Source organism: Leopardus geoffroyi, chromosome C3, assembly GCF_018350155.1.
Source record: "Leopardus geoffroyi isolate Oge1 chromosome C3, O.geoffroyi_Oge1_pat1.0, whole genome shotgun sequence".
Lineage (NCBI taxonomy): Eukaryota > Metazoa > Chordata > Mammalia > Carnivora > Felidae > Leopardus > Leopardus geoffroyi.
In genome coordinates, this window is record NC_059338.1 from 7,850,823 (window position 1) to 7,865,106 (window position 14,284).

Consider the following 14,284-nt stretch of genomic DNA (forward strand, 5'->3'; position numbering starts at 1 on the left):
CGGCGCTGTGACAAGAACTCTGATGCACCTTCCCTTATGTAATTAGTAGAATTCTCAACAGATGGGTGTAGATCAAGTTCATGCATATCAAATTATGTTCTCATTGGCTGACATCATGGTTTCAGGTGGGCTTCATTTTTATCTTTCTTTTCATCTGAACTCAGCGATATGGTGAGAATTGATTTGGAACACAGGAGGCTAAGATACAAACTTTGCCATTGAGAAGGCTGCCCCCCCACCCCGTAATTGGGGTAAGACAGGTCCAACACGGGAAAAACAGGCAGGTTATATTAGCTGGTGACCTTGGAGAAGTTACTTAGCCTTTATTAACCTCATTTTTCTTTTCAAGAAAATAGTCATACTAATATCAACCCCAAAAGGCTATCAGGCAGGTAAAATAAATAATGCATGTAAAATTAATTTGCTACCTATTATATAGTAAATGCTCAGTGTATTTTATTTTATTTTTAAAAATTTTTTATGTTTATTTATTTATTTTGGGGGGGTGCAGGCAGAGAGAGAATCCCAAGTAGGCTCCATACTGTCAGCACAGAACATGGCTGGGGCTCAATCCCATGAAACGTGAGGTCACGACCCGAGCCGAAATCAAGAGTCGGATGTTCAACTGACTGAGCCACCCAGGTGCCCCTCAATGTATTTTAGATATTATTGTGAATTACCTGTTTTTAGGAGAGTAAAAATCGATGAAACCTGTTTATATTAGTTTTTTCTGGATGCTAAGCAAATGACCCCATATGTGGTATCTTATAACACACAGGTTATCTTACAGTTCTGGAGGCTACAAGTCCAAAATTAGTTTCACTGGGCTAATGTCAAGGTGACGACAGGACTTTCTCCTTCTTGAGGTGCTGGGTGGTTCTGTTTCCTCGCCTTGTCTAGGGTCACCTGCATTCCTTGGGTCCTGACCCTTTCCTTGTACCACTCCGACCTCTTGCTTCTATTGTCATATCTCCTACTTCCTTTCAAAGACACTTGTTTACCTCTGGCCGACCTCGTGGTGCAACTGTCGTGCGTCTGACTCCAAAGGTATTTACCCTTTTATTTAGGGACCATCCGGATAATCCAGGATCATCTGTCCATCTCATGGGTCATTAATTTAGTCACCCCTGCAAGTTCCTTGTTCCACATGAGGTGACATTCACAGTTCCAGGGATTAGTCCCTGCATATCTTTAATGGTTGTTATTCAGCCTACCATGTGAGGTTTTGAGGAAGGTGGGGTATAGGATGCTTTCAACTTCGTTTCACATGTAGAGTCCCCCCATACCATATCATATCATATTCTTAGGAGGCTCCTAGGTGTACTGGTCTTTTCGGAGTGCTTAAATTTTTAATAATAAATTTCACTCATCCTTTAGAGCGACTACTGGAGTGAATGGAAGTTTATAAGCCTTACACAAAAGCAGTGAGCAGGAATGCTGTGGCACAGGATGGTTTGGTTTCCTGTGATCGAAATGACACCATCAGTACCCTTTGAAAAGAACAGATCATTCGCAGTATTCTTGGCAGTGTTCCAGTAATTCAATATCTACTGATGTAACTTCTATCTCTAAATTCTAGATCTCTGAACTTCAGAGAACCTACAGGCCTAAGGACTATAAAGTTGAGTTTTCTTCCTTATCTTTGGGCCCCATCCAAAGTAGTCAGTATTCTCTTCCTTCTAAAGTTGCCCCATACTGGGTAAGTTACACACGTTTATACAGGAGTCATTTATTTAGATAGGAGGAGCTTTTCCTACTTTAATTCATGAGAGATTCTCTCCTTCCACCGGAGAGGGTCATTGCTGGATTTCACACCTAAAGTAGAGTTTCCCAGTCTGTGTTCTATGAATGAGTTACTGAACTGTAAGTGCCCTGAAAACTTTAGGTGACCAGGAGGGACATTTATCTCCTCTGATCTGAGCAACAACCCAGTAAGGTAGCTACCATTATGATCCCATTTTATAGATAAGGACATGAAGCCTCAGAGAAGTTAAGTGATTTGTGAAAGTCAATGCCATACAAGTAGATTAGGGACTTGAATCTAAGTCTTTCGCTTTTTTGTTACACCTTATGTATCTTATATTCAGGCACTTAAGTGTTACTTTCCTAGGCCATGAAGACTTCAGATTTTTTTTTCTGAGAACCCAAGACTCAGGATAAGATACTTCAGTTCAGATGTATATATGTATTTAAACACTCTGGGAGAAAGCTCACATAGTAATTTAAGTTGGGGAAAGAATTGCATAATACACTGCCTCTATCAGTCCCTGTGCAACTTGGGTAATATACAGAAATTAAAGGGAAAAGTGTTCAGCTGCTAAAATTATAACTCCTCCAGTCCCTTGGGAGTCCCTGCAGCAACAGTCAGGACTGGGCCACCTTTTGCCAGCTGTCTTTGAGTGAAACTTGTGTTTGAAAAGCATGCACGTGCGCACGTGCACATGTGTGCAAGCACGTGCACGCACACACACACACACACACACACACACCCTCTATTCAGTTTCTGCCAGGTTCTTAGCACTCTCATTCACCATGCTACAGGGCTCACCTTAAATGTTCAGCCCATCTGCTCAGGGAATGATGCCTTCACCACAATTATCTAATCATATTACAACAAATATCAGATACAGCACGAATGACAAGGGTGAGGCTGCTCAAAGCAAAGGGGAACGGGAGGATTCCACACGAGGCTAACTGCCAAATAAGTGTCCTAACTGTAAAATATGCCTTTATACCTTTGGGAGACAATGGAAGAATAATAAAAAATCAATGCATGAACTGACCTGACATCCTAGTTTGACTGAAAGAAATCTTCGTTCTGAAAAAAACTGTGCAAAATAAGCAGGTGTCATGGGGAATAATCACGGATATGCAATAGCCTCCTGGATTATGTCAAAGCATGGCTCGCAAATTGGTGACCCACTTGTATATTCTGTCCGATACAGCCTAGCGTTTTACAATTGAATTTGAATGTCTTTATACAGGACATGCTCTTTCTGTTGGGCGATAGACAGCCTTGCCCTCGTATACCAGCCCTTTCCCACATTTCGATTGCCTGCCTAGAACCTGAATACATGTTGGCAACTGTAGATCCAATCTATCCTGTATCTTCTGGTTTTCTGCTATTTATAATCTCGCAACTCCAATAGCTCCTATGATCATTCCCAACTGTTTCCTCACAATGGGGAGGCCAGACTGTTAAATTCACTCTCCACTCTCTCAGCTGTAAGGGATTCATGCGCTATGTCAGGCAGGACTGACTACGTAATTTGCAGGACCTGGTGCAAAATGAAAACATAGGGTTCCTTGTTCAAAAATGATTGAGAATCTCAGGATGGTGACAACAGAGCATGAAATAAAGCACTGACTCCTTCTGAAGAGGAACACAAGGCAACTGTCCATATTGGAAATCCATGAAGCATGCCTTGACACCCAGGGGCAAGAGGACATCCCTGGTCCAGATGCCCCAGCTCAGCAAGGCTTCTCTACCATCTAGTTGTCCCAGTTCAAATGTAGCACCTGTAGAATGGGAGACATTGCGGGCTCTTCTGTATTTTTAATTTTTTTAGAGTTCATTTATTTTTTAAGAGAGAGACAGAGCATGATCAGGGGAGGGGCAGAGAGAGGAGACACAGAATCTGAAGCAGGCTCCAGGCTCTGAGCTGTCAGTACAGAGCCTGACTGGGGCTTGAACTCGGGAACAGCGAGATCATGGCCAATGCCGAAGTCAGATGCTCAACCACTGAGCCACCCAGGCATTCCTGTATTTTGTACCTGCTCAGAGGCTGGACAGATTTCATGAGCTGAGGTTTCACTTGAGAGTGAAAATAAGGAGAAGTAGTCTTTATTTTCAATGATATCTGGCAAACCACCTGACTTGTTGAGACCAAACCCTTAAATAGATTATCATCATCTGAAAGACAAGGGCTATATATAATATGCCATTTCTTTCTTGTCACTTTCGTAGCAATATAAAATCAAACCAACAAGCTTCATTTCTGTGGATTTTATATTTATTTTACATTTCTTATAATAATGAGGAGCCAAAATAAGCCCAAGGACAATGGGTTGTGCTATGAAGAGACGTTCAGCATGGCAGAGGAACTCAGCACCTGTTCATACAAAGACTTGCAAGAATAATCGGAAATCTTTACCCTGGAAAAGAGACGAACGGATCTCAGTGAAAGCTAAAAGATGGATTATCTCTGCTGCATCCTGAAACCCTCCTACAGTTCTACAGAATACTTTTTTTAATTTTTTTTTTTTGAGAGAGAGAGAGGCAGAGAGAGAGAGAGAGAGAGAGAGAGAATCTTAAGCAGGTTCCATGCACAGCATGGAGTGCGACATGGGGCTCGATGTCATGACCCTGGGATCATGACTTGATCCAAAATCACGAGTTGGACACTTGACCAACTGAGCCACCAGACACCCCTAGAATAACTTTAAATAAGATGTAAATCCACAAAATGAAAAGAAGAGAGAAGAACGTGATAGTGGACAAAGGATAAGATAACATTTGGGAAAAGAGAAAGCAAATGGACTTCTTATAACTCACTTAGCATAGCAAAAATATCCGAACCTAAGCCTCCAGAGCACGGGCCAGGAGAAAGGGACCCAATTCAAGGTCCAGAACACTAGAAAGCCACCCACTATCTCTGAAGGTGGGGATAAAAAGGGGTTAAGTAAAAGTGTTCACTCTGAACCACGAGACATTCCAGGCCCCACACTCTTTTCACCATTTAGAATGCACACAGCTTCTAGCAGGAGACTCAAAGTCCTTCAAGTCCTTCAAGCAGGAGACTCAAAGCTACCACTCTAGGGAAACTGAATGTCAAAAAGAAATGACTTACCAAAACTGGCATTTGGAGATCTTCCAATAAAAATACATGGTTCCTGCCCAATCACCATACAGTCAACAGGTTCTTCCTGGGCATATGAAGCTTCTCATTGGCTTTTTAAATACCCTACTCTTATAAATGGACCATCAAAAGTCACCCTAAGATTTATAAAAAAAAACACCTAACATTGCAGACAGGACCAAAATCAAGTTAAAGAAAACAAAAAGACTTCATAGAAAACAAAGACATTTGCAAAGAGGAGAAATCTTTAACAACCCGATTATAATTAATATCCTCAGAGGGATAAGGGATTTTATTCCATTAACAAATTTCAAATAGGATGATATAAAAAATTAAGATCAGGAAAAAAGAAAAAAAAACTCTTGAAAATTAAAAGCACAATAGTAGAAGCAGAAATTTAATGGAAGACTTGGAAGATAAAATTGAGGGGATTTTCAGTAAACTACACTTTCAAGTATTTACACACCAGCTTCTCAATGATGACCTCACAGAAGCCTAGACTGAATGTCGTTGGTGTTTTTCCAGTGTTCTCTTTTAATAAAATATCAGAGAATTCTCGCGTGTGCGTACTGGATTAACCCTTATCTGTTTTTGTCTCTTTCCAGTATTTCCGTAGGTCCTCATAATAAGTGCAGGACTTTAGCCTTCATTCTTTTCATTTCCCTTTGAAATATGTCGAATGCTATGGAGGGAATAAGGAACACAACTTATATGCAGTGAATGCTTGTATATCAGTGGTTCCTCTGAACAGGTGCCTGTCCTCACTATCTCTCCAATGTGCTCTTGGCCTCACTCCACTTCTGTGGGCCACTTAGCAATGTCTGTGCTCACCGAGGGCTATAACACACTGCACATCCTTCGTAAATGTAAACGTGTACAAAAAACTGTGAAAGGCTCTCAGTCACAATATAATCTTCGTCATTGTCAATGAATGTCAGTATCATGAGAGTGAAGACTTTTGTCCTGCCCACATTGTATTCCCAATATCTAGAAAGGTATGTGACACACAGTAAGTGCTCATTAAATATTTGTTAAACGAGTGAACGCTATGCTGAAAAGGACCCTAGTCAGAAGGACTCATCTTCCAGATATAGATATGGATCCCTTCCTCACTGGGCACCCACCCATACACACAGTAAAGAAGGATGACGGGGCACCAGGGGAAAGGTAAACACAATTGCTAACACGGGCACTGACATCACATTGGCAGTAGTTACGTATCAAGCGGCCATCCACAAGATTTTTTATTAGGGTGCCCATACTTTAGAATCCAAACTGGCTCATGTTTGTGAGTAGAGAGGAAAGTGACAAAAATAACTGTCAGGCATTAATTTATAAACCATAGGTAGACATAAACCATGAAGGTACACGGCAACCAGGATATATGATCCCCCTATTTAGGTGATCCTTGTGTTGATTATTCTTAGATTGACATCAAAATGATAACGTAAGACAATTTAAAAAATCCGTGTAGATTATTTCTTGTGTATAATCCACATCTGGCAAACAGAATTATAAAGGCTATTCCAGCATGAAAAGGAAAAATGGATGAGAAACCCTCTCGGAGATTTAATTATGCTGTGAGTGGGAAACTAGGGAAAAAAAAAAAGTGTACGTTTTTAGGAGCAGATTCTCAGGGAGGATATATATACTCAGCGATGAAATGATGCTCCCAGTGACATTTCCCTAATGCAGCTCATGATTTGTATAAATAATTCCGTGTCCGCATCTGCGTATCAGCTTGAGGCCAAGACCTTTCCCCTTTCCCACAGCCCATGAGTCCCAAGGATATATATATATTTTTTTCCTTTCTCGTGAGCTTTCATTTTTTTTTTAAAGGATAGTTTTCTCTCCCCCATCAAGCCCACTTCCTGCGCAAAGCTGGGCCGGAGGGGCTGCAGAGGGGCCAGTGCCTCCTAACAGGCCGGGTGAGGGGGCTCCCAGGTGATGAATGGAGGCATGTGGAGCAAGGTAATAAAACCAGCACCCCAGTCATGTAATCTTCCATTAAAATGAAATGCATACCAGGCATGCGGTGTTTCTGCAGCTTGTATCCTCTCCCATAGAAGATCATGAATAAAAGAGGGACGTGTACTGCTGACAGATGCCAGCACGCATAAAGGACACTTCCTATAAAGGCAAAGCTCCGGCTAACAGATGGACTAAAGATGTGCGATGCAGAAAGATTTACCAATCTAAATAATTCAAGGGAATGTCGCATGGCGAGCTCGCGCTTTCGGAGGGAGCCAGCAGAAAGTGCAGATGGAAAGGCAGGCCAAGCCTTTCCCATAAACCCATTAACAACAGTACTTGTCTGAGCGACAGGATGCTGCAGGAGGCCCAGGGAGAGGCCGGCAAATGGGAAATCTGCTACTCGGGTTTGTCCCGCAAGGTCAAGAGCGCATCTACCAGGAAAGGTTGTGGCGCGTAACGGGGACGCAAAAGGGTGTCCGGTGTCTCCTCGTTCGATCCTCCCGCCGTCTTCAAACCTCGGCACCTTGTGAGAACTGAAATGACCCGGGGTGGAGATGCCCGAAGCCCCACTGGGGGGTCTGGTGGAGCCTGCGCCCTAGCTGGGAGAGTCCCGGGTGAGTTCTGGGCCCAACAGCCAAGTTACCTGCGGCGACTCTGCTTCCTGTAAATGCTCCTCAGGAGCACGTGACTACTCTGCCTCCCAGGCCCCCGCTGATCTTTGCTGTTCGCCGACTCATGAGATGTTCAGTCCCGTGCTACTGAGCCCTGTGAGGTTTACTTTCATGCACTTGACCTGTCTTCCAGACTGCATTCTGCTCAACTCCAGGAAAAAGACTCTCTCTCTCTCCCCTGGGATTTTCTCTCAGCAGGTACCCAATAAATATACTTCTTGATAAAAACTCTTTCAACTTCAAGGAGATGGCCCTTGAGAGCCTCCACATTCTGCACGGCTGGGCCAGAACGTCAGCATCTCAGGCAAGCAGAGGAGTGAAAGGCAGCAATGTCAAGTGCATGGGACAGGAGAGCCGCCCCAAATCCCACTCAGGCCCCGGGAAGCTGGGCTGCCCTAGACATGACGAAGCCTCCGTTCCTTAGCTGAAAAACAAGTCGTTTAACAAAGCAGTTTCTAAGCCCCTTTCCAGCTCCAGGGCTCAGTTATGTTGGGATAAAATAGAAGACTTTCAGGGTCTGGCAAGGTCTGGATGAGTAGCTCACAGCTTTTCTCTACTAACTATCACCCCACCGTGCAGAGGCGTTTACCACCAGCACGTTCCATGATGGAAAGCGGAAAGACCATGGAGGAAACATTTTTACTTTAATTTATTTTAAGCTAATAAAGAACTGCCTTTCATTTTGAGACTTGTTTTTCCAGGTTTTTTTCCATTGTTTTTTCCAGGTTTTATTGTGTCTTTGAATGAAATGAGAGAAATACATAAGATAGCAGATGTCGCTTTGTTTAAAGTCTCTGTGATGAAAAAAATGGTGCGCCTGTCTAGGTCTGTTCTCCCTCCCCACCTGCAGACAAACCGGTTTTTGCTAGTTGTTTGAATTGTACTGATTATGGAATGTCAGAGTCTTGGAACTGCTGGTGTAAGCCAAGAAGAAAGACAAGGGTTCCCCTTCCTCTAACAAAGTATCATTGATGCTCACAGTCTAGAGCCTTTGAGAAATGTTGATTTCATGGGGATTTGTGGGTGTAGTTTGCCAATTACCCAAAATTAGGTTTCCAAAGAGCCACTCAAAAAATCTAATTGTTGGGAGTGACTTCTCAGTTTTCCAGTCCCCTTAAATTATCAACTCAAAGACTATTTTCTTTTTCTAATTAATTTCCACCTGGAAGGGTTGCCCACAGTCCTCTTCCCTCAAGCCTGACTCTCTGACAATTGCATCAGTTCGTAATCCAAAACCCATCAAAAACCTCAAAGAAAGCAGCTAAAGAAAGGAGCCCTGAGGTAGGTCCTTCCATGAAGCGGAGAATCTTCGTCAGGCATTTGTCCACTTTGTTTATAAATATCAACTATTTTGTAGAAAGCTCCATTATCTGGGATTATATTCGAAATGAGTTGTGAGTGCACCTGTTCACTCCTGTGCTACTCACCTTGAGTTCCATCTCTGTTATCGCTCAGGTGTGTGCGCGTGTGTGAGTGCATGTGTGTGTCCAGCAATGATCTGGAGGATGGTTGGTTTCCGTTTTGTTTTGTTTTGTTTTGTTTGTTTTTCAGTTTTTATCAAGGTTTTCTCAGATCCTTTCTGACCTTGTCCAATTTAGAGTATATTCCTTTGGGGTTTACGGTTTTGAAGTAGTGGCCGTAGGTGCGCTCTCTGTTTCCTCGGCACTGAAAATGGCACAGATAACTTCATCCATCCCTCGTGTGATGTATCACCTCTTTGGTGACCAGTGATGCGTTGTGCCGTGTTGTCGACTTGAGTTGATATCCACTTGTTTATCACATCCCACAAAAAGTTCTAGCTGGCCACAATGCGCCTTGGTCAATTTTTTAAACACTCTGACAGTTGTTAATATTATAAAAGGCTTTTGCTCCAACATCACCAAATCCTTGACGAGCTCTCGTTACCTGATACCCTAGTGAAGACGGAAATAGCGGATATCAATCTCAGGCCAGCTGTTAGGGGTGAGAAGCAAGTGTACCACTCATTGTTTTCTACCTCAGCTCTCCCTGTCTGAGATCACAAGGGCAGTCCCATTTAATAAATTACTAGAATTTGAACTCTGAGTGGTCTTGATTTCTAGGTTCTGAAGGGTCTCTCATGTACTGAGGAAGATGCTGGATTTTTGTTTGTTCGTTTGCTTTTCTCCTGCCCGTAATCCCCAGGGTCAAGGCACCAGGAAAGGGCTGTGTGTGTGCAGTTATTAGTGAGACTTTCCTGAGTGAGGCCAGGCCCAGCCCATGGTGGTCCCACACATCTTGCCAGTATTTATGAATCTTGCCAGTATTGTTTCATATTAAGCCCCCATGAATCACATGAGAAAACCACGAGGAACAAAACCAACCAGTCATCTCATGTAGAAATCCAGCTGTTACTGCCTTATGAGCAGCATTTTTTTTTTTTGTTAAAAGTTTCTGCCATGAAAGTTGTGATAAATTATAAATTTTCCCTTCTAGTTTTGCATTCAGGATATTTCCCCATCATGATTTCAAAACTAAATTTGTAAAGACCCATTGCTTTTAAATGTGATGGTAAAATTACACAAAATGTGTATAGATGCCAATATTATTTTATTCTTAAGGACTATGTTAAGGAGATATCAGAATTGTCTGAGGAAATGAAGACAAGAATGAGACATCCCGATCTCCATTTTGAAGGGACCCAAAATAACCTTCCTGAGAGGGCTATTAGTCTATCAGCCCTACCCACATACAAGCAGAGTTTTAGTGTCTCACTCTCAAACATAAAGGTATAACCAGAATCACCAAACACTGGAGGGAAACACTTAATGTGTAGGCTACGACCAATACATCCAAACAGAGGAAAAGGAAAAAGTGAAAGAAAGAAGGAAGGAAGTAGCTTGGAGAAAACCAGAAACTCACAGAATAGACCAAAAATACTATAATTAATATCTAAATAGATATGACCAAAATAAGGGCAGACTTCTACCTATAGGAACTTTCAAAGACTAAGAAGTCTCCCAAACACACATTCACACTCATTCACACACACACACACACACACACACACACACAGATAAAAATCAGGGAGAAATTATAAAATTCAAGGATAGTTGCATATGGTCTAATATCTGAAGAACAGGAGTTCTAGAAAGAGAATAAGACATTTCCAAAGTACTAACACTATATTTTCCCAGAGTCAAGGAGATAAATCTAAGTATTGCAAGGGCCCAGTAAGAGTTCACCACAGGGGAAGGAAACAGTTCTCCATCAAAGCCCACCATGGTGAAGCTGAGAACACCAGGAATGACCCAGACAGTTTTTAGAGAGAAAAAAAAAAATTGTTCTTGTACAGAGGATTAGGGAACAGGGTGACATTTTACATCATAGAAACACTGAAAGTCAGAAGCCAATGGAAAAGCTAGAAGGCAAAAGAGAAATGTCCTTAAATTCCCACCTACAATCGTTACTCAGCTGGACTAATCAGATCGTGGGGTAGAACGAAGATGCCCTCAAGAAGAGCAAGGTCTCAGCATTTCATTTTCCATGCATACTTTCTTAGGCACTACGGGAAGACACCCTACTTCCCCACAAGAAGGAAACAAAGAGAGAAGATGTGGGAAGGAACCAGGAAAAGGGGAATCTAACACAGGCAGGAGCAACCATCTCATAATGATGTCGATGCGATAAGCCTGGAGAACGTTGCTTCCATGGGAGCCAGAGGAGACGTGGTTACATAGAACTGTCCCCCAAACAGACACACAAGATAAAACAAATCATAACTGAGGGTTGCTTCCGGGCTTGGCCATTTGGGGGGCAGCTTTAGCGACCTGTCAGAAGTTTTACTACACATTCACCATAAGGTCACAGATGTAAACCAAGGCAATGATTATTGACAAACAAAATATCGTACAAAGTAGAAGTGCAATCACAATGCAGTCAGTGACTAGGCAACGATTATACAATCTTCATGACTATGGACTATAGACGCTGCCTATAGATTACACGAAAATGTGTGAAATGATTACATTGGGAACGACTGAGAATGGTAGGTGTGTGTATGGATGTGCGTCCGTAACAAAATGGCCTCAGTCTTCACCTCACATACGAGGAAGTCAAAAGGTAATGTCTACAAATGCACAATTCAGAAATTTTCCTGACAAGCATTAAGATGCATCCGTATGTCCACTATACATAACACCACAAAGGCCCATAATTGTACATACGCAAGTAAAATGAGGTAGAGAACGGAGATCTTTAAGTGACTCCCAGGTATATATTTCATCCATTTATTTACAAAAAAAAATTATCAAGCGAGTACTCTCTGCTTGGCACTGTGCTGCATACTATAGATTCTGAGATTAAAAAATACTTCCTCCATTGGGAGTCTGGGTGGCTCGGTCAGTTGAGCGTCCAACTCTCGATTTCAGCTCAGGTCATGACCTCGGTTTGTGGAATTGAGCCCCGCGTAGGGCTCTGCGCTGACGGTATGAAGCCTGTTAGGGATTCTCTCTCTCCCTCTCTCTGCTCCTGCCCTGCTCGCATGCGGGCAAATGCTTTCTCTCTCAAAATAAATAAATAAACTTAAGAAATATTCCCAACAATGTCTTTATAGCAAGAAAAAAAATACAGATGAGGGTGAGGGTCTTTGATTCTAAAGACTGAACCTTTGGAATTTGTGGCTAAGCCTGCTGAGAGGGGCAATCTTCAGTTTTCCAGAGCGAATGCCGCAAAGGAATGTGGTCTCCAGAAACAAATCTTTTTGTCTCTTCGTTTGTGGTCAGGGAGGAGGGTTGGAGAAGCTTAAATCGCTATTTACTTTGAAAATTAGAACTGATTATGTTTTCACAATTTCATTGAACTCACTTTCCCTGCCGTACCCCCCCCCCCCAACCAATTTGTTTGTGTGGGAGGGATCACAGTGAAATTCCTGAATGGGTAACAGGGAAGCCGGGCCTCACAGGTAACTAATATAATTAGCCCTGCCCCTGTAAGGTCAGATCGCATTTCCTCCCAAATTTTATTTAAACAACGGTCCCATCTTCCCTAAGCCTAATGCCCACAGTTGGGCTGACAGAGGACCAGCTTGATTTCTTTCTTTTTTTTTTATTATTTTTGAGAGAGACAGAGACAGAATGCAAGTGGGTTGGGGCAGAGAGAGAGGGAGGCACAGAATCCGAAGCAGGCCCCAGGCTCTGAACTGTCAGCACAGAGCCCGATGTGGGACTCGAACTCACAGAGCTGTGAGATCATGACCTGAGCTGAAGTCGGACGCTCAACCGACTGAGCCACCCAGGCGCCCCAACACGATTTCTCACAGCATTGCCCTTGGAGTCCACAGTGGTCAGGCACGTCAGCCCTCAGTTGAGCAGAAGGTACTCTTCCCAAGCTCCAAGAAACCTCAGTCTGTGCTCCACATTTTTATCATGTGTGTTAGAGGTATTGGGTTCCTTTGCTCCCGTGACAGCAGATGAGAGATTTTCAAGCCTTGCTTCCCCAAAGTGAGATTCTACCCAATTACACCGAACCCTACATCATGCTTTGTGCAAATAAATGTTTGTTGCTGCATTAAATTTTAACTTTGCACGAGGATTGTCGAAATTCGCTGCATCCCGATATGGTCAGAACGGTGTCGGAAGGTCCGGACTATGATGTGTAGAGCAGAATTGCCTGTGCCCAATATGTCATGAGCAAAAGTCATCTCTTAGACCCTTCCTCATACTGAGATTCTCCTCTGGAATCTCCTGGCGTGTGGGGAGACAGGAGTGGACAACATAGGAAACAAAGCAAGATGATGTTATAGGCACTTTCCTGTCATTGTAATTCAATTTCCCTTATTCCACACAATCCTATGACTTAAAGGCTATGATCCCATTGTGCACATAAGGACATCAATGATTAAGAGTCTTGGTGAAATCCTCAAGTTCCAGTGATATTCTGCAATCCAGTTCCCACTGGCTCTCGGATTCATCCAATTATCCACCATGGTCACATGGCAGAGAGCAGGACATTTATGCTAGATGTTGTCATAAGGCGAGGTTCTGAAGAAGACAGTGGGGCTGTATACACTCAAGTCTGGTCTGAAGATGTCACTAAGGACTTCACCCAGGGAAGTTTCTAGGTAAACTCTGAACATTATATAAGAAGGGAGATCTTGGTGGGTGGTTGAGAGGGGTAAGAGGGAAGCTGTGTCTTGCCAGAAGGTTTATTCTCCTATCTGTTCAGATTTGCCTGGTTAAAAAGAAACTTCCAAGCACACAGCAGGAGCAAAATACTGAAATTGACTTCCCCTCACAAGGCACCCCATCACTGTGCTAAACTTAAAATCTATGTAGAATATTTGAATGCAAACATTATTAAATACTGGCAGTTCCTTTGTTCCAGTCATACTTTCTCTTAAAACAAAAAACCACTAGGGAAATTATATGCAAAAAGCTATATTAATAAAGCACTCAGGTACAAATTTATACTTAAAAAAAAAGTTAGGAGATACAAAGCCTGAGAGACTCTTAGTCACGTACAAGCAAGCATATTTCTCATATTCTATATAAAGCTATTTTAACAGCTTAATGAGTAATCTGAAAAAATTATGTACAGTGTAAGTGAATTAATGTTACTGGAAAAATGTTAAGCTTTGATATTTCCAGAGTTTTTCATGCTTCCATCCATTAGCCAAATGTGACAGCTCAGCTTTTTGGGACCCTGTGTATTACAGCAATCACCTATCCTCAGGCTTTAAGATTGCATTTCCCCATCAAAGGCAAATGTCCTTCATTCTCCCTTCCAGGCTTACATTTGAGGTAGATTCTCAAATCAGCTGAG